Source organism: Xenopus laevis, chromosome 2L (assembly GCF_017654675.1).
Source record: "Xenopus laevis strain J_2021 chromosome 2L, Xenopus_laevis_v10.1, whole genome shotgun sequence".
Taxonomy (NCBI): domain Eukaryota; kingdom Metazoa; phylum Chordata; class Amphibia; order Anura; family Pipidae; genus Xenopus; species Xenopus laevis.
Window position 1 is genome coordinate 142,232,483 of NC_054373.1, and position 5,902 is coordinate 142,238,384.

The window sequence follows — 5,902 nt, forward strand, 5'->3', positions numbered from 1 at the left end:
GCAGGCAGACTCCTATCCTCTCTTAAACAGTTATTGAAACCTGTACAGTCACTTTGTTTCAGTCTCATTGAATCCACTTGCACTTTGCATAGACATCCTTTAACTACATGTATTTAAAAATATAATTTACACTGTGCACTGTCCGGTCCACTTTTGTTGATAAATATTTAACATATGCACATATATACCCATACATTAATATATACATATTTACTTATACACACACTCCCTTTTTAATCTCATTTTTCATGTTAAGTTTGGAAAACATAATCAACATGTTTTTAAAGAAACACACCTGCTGCTACAATCCAGAGAACAGCACGAGTAAGGAAGCAAGTAGTCATTGCCACACTCAAGAGAATTCAGCATTTTTAAAATGGGTGATTTACTGTTTCCCTGTCTGAAAGCACCAATTGAATTGCAATATTTTTACACTGGGGTGGGGGATCAACGTGAAGGTAATGCTCATGGTTACATTTAATAAAGCCAACAGTTTTCAGACAATTCTCATAAGGTTTCTATTTAAAAATCACTTTTTTTTTTTAATTTTGTCTTTACTCCTCTATATTGGAATTCAAACTGGTATCTGAATGTTGAAGTCCAACTAACCAGAGTAAACAAGAAGTGGTTTGAGTGAAAGAGCAGAAGATGAGAAGGGCTTCAAAGTGTACTCTACGACTGACAGCAACCTGGAAGCATTTAAAATAGTGATCCCCAACCAGTAGCTCGTGAGCAACATGTTGCTCTCCAACCCCTTGGATGTTGCGCTCAGTGGCCTCAAAGCAGGTGCTTATATTTGAATTCCTGGCTTGGAGGTAAGTTTTGGTTGCATAACAAAACAGGTGTACTGCTAAGCAGATCGTTCTGTAGGCTGCCAGTCCAAATAGGAACTACCAAATCTTATTTGGTAACCCTTATTTGGTACCCCCAGAAATTGTTTCATGCTTGTGTTGCTTCCCAACTCTTTTTACATTTGAATGTGTCTCACAGGTAAAAAGAGTTGGGGACCCCTGCTTTAAAATATTAGGCATACAAGAGGCAACTATTGTCTTTTATATAATCTAAAAGGTATAAAAACTCAAGCTCTTTCAAGCAGGAACCTCCATGCCATGTAATGGTTATTCTACTGTCTTGCTGCAATGTAATTTCTAAAATATCTTGTATTTGTTTCTCTTAAACTGTTGTGTGAGATATTGATGCTATCCAAACAAATACTAATGTTAAACATATGAGAGGGGGGGCTACATTCACAAAATGTTGTGGTCCGATCCATTGGCATTTAAGTCTGCTACCGCCTTAGCCAACAGGCACAACTGTTTTCAACGCCACTTTGATGTTGTTCCCAGTTGCCTTAAAGCAGGTGCTTATTTTTGAATTCCTGGCTTGAAGGCAAGTATTAAAGATAGACACAAGGTCTAAGGGCTTTCATATTCCAGACAGATAATAGATCCTGCAGAATCAGACTATTTGAGCCTATCAAAACATCAATTTGGATTGATACCAAATAATTCTATACACGTTTGAATGTCCCAGGTGTTCCAGAGTGAACTATGATAAATGTGTCCTTTACTTACTATGCACAAGTGCATTTCACAGTATTGTATTGCTGATTCTCCTTCCCGTTTCATAAAAATCTCCCCCCCTTGTGTGTTTCTTTCAGTGGAAGAAACACCGCCCGCCCCCCACAAAGGATATAGGGTGAATTAAATGTGCATAAGGGGCATGATTATTATTATTAGAAAATCTCTCAACCTTTTTCACTCTTTTATGTGGGGGTGTAATTTCCTTTTCTCACAATTTATTTTCAAATTTTAAAACATTTTCTCCCCCCAGTGAAACTTTCACATAGACATCTATTAGAATAAAAAAAAATTGCTCATAAAAATTACCAGTTTCCACTAAATGTGGTCATTTATTTTTTATAGGATAATGGTGAAAAAGCAGAGGAAATTTTAAGAAAAAATGCTTTGGTAAGACCGAAAGCGATCATTTTTAATTTGGTGATATAATTTACAAAGCTTTTGTAGACGCCTCTTCACTTTCTCATCTGCTGATGCACCATAAATTGGCAGATACTGTACCTCATCAGATTAGTTGTTCACACCTGCCCAATCTACTATGGATATTGGTCAGGAGCATTGGGACTCCATACACAGAGGAAGACATTTTGCACAATTTTATTGGTATGTATATGGCCAGCATTAAGGTACTGTACACATGTGCTGCAATGCTAGTCTGAAATGCATTTGTTTTCAAACATCACAACCATGCAGCCTAGTGATTGGTTTGCATTAGAAAAGAAGAGGGAAAAAAATAAATATATAATATATAGGATGCCTTTTCTTTTCAGTCTATAGAGCAAACATTATTGGTCTGGATGAAGACCACTCATCATGCCTTATTGTCTGCTATACATACTGCTAGAAGGTTGCAGGCTAAAATATATTTCCCTATGCAAATAGTAAAAGTGGTTATAATTAAAATCTTATTTTTTTTTTAATTAATTTAACTTGTAAATAAAATAATTTTTCATTTCACCAGTAAATACATTTTTTTTTGCATAATAAAGTCCCTTTAAAATTACTTTAACCATAGTGAAAACACTGCAAGACACGCAGTGAAATGTTCGCCAGCTACTGTCTGACAATGGCAACAACTGTAATATCCGGTGGCCCAAATGATTTCCATTTCTGCTTTAATGGTGAAAGAAACCAGGCCTAATTGTATTTAGGAATATAAAGAGGATAGATAAACAAGTGCGGACATACAATGTGTTGAGTTGCTAAGGAGCCCTGTGGGCTTTAGGATCCTGGGGAAGTCTATCTGGATTTCAGTAATGATGAAAGCAGCCAAATCCAAATCATGCACACAGGACCCCGTGCTATGTACATGTAACATTGCAGAGAAACATGGCTGTCCCATTTTCAGTGGGGTCTTCAAGTAATAATAATAATTGATATATTCTTCGATATAAATTTATTCATCAGGATTTTACTTGGTATTTCAAAATAAGCGTCATACTGACAAGTAAGCACCAACTATTCCATGTAATACAGAAGCATAAGTCTATAGGAAGAAGATGTTACCTTGCAGTGTGAAACCCTACAGCGGAGATAAGATACTGGCAATTTGCACATACTGTAAGAAACCCCAAAGCTAAAGTCTCAGAAGGTTGGGCCTCCAACTTGTTAAAGGAAATGTACAACGAGCACATGCCCTATGTGCAATGGTACTTGGGGCATATTGTATCATGAGTGACAAAATACAGTAGCAGAAAATACCTTTAGTACTGCCGATCACTATATATATAAAAAAACACCTGTTCCAAATCAGTCCATCGAGTAATTGCACAAAAATGCTTCATTCTGCATTTTGTTTCAGATTCAAACGTGATTTCCATGATCCCAAACAGAAATGTATTTTTCCTTTCACCCAAGCAACAGCCAAATCCGTTCTGGTGTCAAACCGACCTGTGTGCCATTGCCCTAAAACTTTTCTTATTGCACTAATGCTTTAAGTTCACTGTTGTTGAAGTATTTCTTTCTTAGGGTATAATATAAGGAACCCAGGAAACGTTGTCAAACAAAAGTTACTTCTTGAATTGTTGGTACAAGCAACAAAATACTATGATTAAACAGCAGTACAAAGAAAGATGCCATTTGAAGGCCTCATATGAGGATCTGAAAAACAAAGTTCACTGTACAAAGGGCTGGATGAACAACTACACAGGAACACTATTATACACAAAGCATTCAAAAGCAACCAAAACTTGAATATTTGATATAATATGTTTGCAAAGGTGTAAGAAATATTCCCTGCTATTGTAGTAGTATAATGTAACCAGCTAGTTGCTATTTAAATGCAGAAGAAATAAAACCAGAATTCACATAGAGCCCAAACAATAAGGCACATAAGTGGATGTCTGCTAAGATAAGGGCTTGTGAGCTTTGCTTGATTTCTAGTACTATCAACAAGAATTGCCCCTTCATGGGAGCACATATCTGCTCTGCAGACTATAAGCCTCCTTTGTAGACACTCTCACAAGCAAATGGTAACAGCCAATTGGTTATAACCATTTTAACAGCAGGTAGGTGAATGCTGGTCAATCAAAGCTACTCACCAGACTAGCAATGACAAAGTTCACCCATTTAAATACTAAGCAAAGGAAAAATAGAAACTCTGCACGTTCCTCAGAGCATCGAAGGAGGCAATAATGTTTTTGAGCATTTTTAACATTGCTTTGACATCTTAAAAAAAAACATAATATAAAAAAAACTCTGGTGTAACTGGGCAATATTTGGTAAGCATCTTAAAGGGGTTGTTCACCTTTAAATAAACTCTTATTATAATGTAGAGAGTGATATTCTGAGACAGTTTGAATTTGTTTTCTTTTTTTTAATTATTTGTGGTTTGAGTTATTTAGCTTTTTATTCAGCAGCTCTCCAACAATTTCAGCAATCTGATTGATATGGTCCAAATTACCCTAGCAACCATGCACTAATTTGAATTAGAGACTGGAACATGAATAGGCGATGCACTGAATAGAAAGGAGTAATAGACCGTAGCAATAACTATAAAAAGTTGTATAAAGTTGTAGCCGTACAGAGCATTTTTTTATGTGGTCAGTGACCCCCTGTTTGAAAACTGGAAAGAGTCAGAAGAAGAAGGAAAATAAATCAAAAACTATTACAAATGAAGACCAATTGAAAATTTGCTTAGAATTAACCATTCTTAAAGTTAACTTGAAGGTGAAATGCTCCTTTAAAAAAGGGAGAGAATTAAGTTTGTGGGATAATAAAAGTTAAAATGGGACTGTCATGTAGTCAAATATATTGTACAAATGACTAGCAAACCGATTAGCGTCTATAATTTTAAAAGGGGCCAAGACTTTCTTTAGAAGAGCTCTATAGGATCTGTGCGTCAGCCGAGATATGACTGCCTCTCAGTAAACTCTAATATTCACTTGCTGCAGATAGCTCCCCTGGCTGACACCAGTAGTTTTGGCCACACTGTGCAACCTTGATTAGCCGTAAATAAGAATTCCACTAGAAAAATACTCATCCTCCCTTCATAGATAACAGAGATGAAAGATTGACACTGACAATGAAAAACAAAAAAAAGCATATATATATATATATATATAGTCCAGACAAATTTTCTGTGAAGCAAAATCAAATTTTAACAATACAGGCAAAACAAACATGCAACGTTTCGGCGCTCCCGCCCCTTTTTCAAGCGGGAGCCCCTGAAACGTTGCACGTTTGTTAGTTTTGCCTCTATTGGTAAAATTTGAATTTGCTTCACAGAAAATTTGTGTCTGGACTTTTTTGAAATATATATTATTTGTCTGCGGAAGTGGACTAAGTCACAGACTGAGACCTAGACGGATTTACTGCTCCACTCCACTTTGTACGAATATATATATATATATATATATATATATATATATATATATATATATATATATATATATATATATATATATAGATATAGATATATAGATATAGATATATAGATATATATATATATAGATATATATATAGATATATATATAGATATATATATAGATATATATATAGATATAGATATATTTATAAAATGTACCAGAACCGCTCAACTTGTAAAAGCTTAGTATCAACACTTTTGTAACATTTCTGAATTTCTTTCTAATAGCACATTTTTAAAATTATGACCCGTTTGATAGAAGTAGATAGAACAGCAACACAAACAAAATCTCAAATTACAATGAAAGGTAAAGTGATTGAAATCCTACAAAGTGACATCAATATTTTTAGACGTGCACAAAAAAGTAGGAAAACACAATGGGGTAAGACTGTTTTGGAAGGAACAAAACAACAAGTTATAGTTGGTAAAAAAAAATGGAAGAAAAAAGATAAAGAAA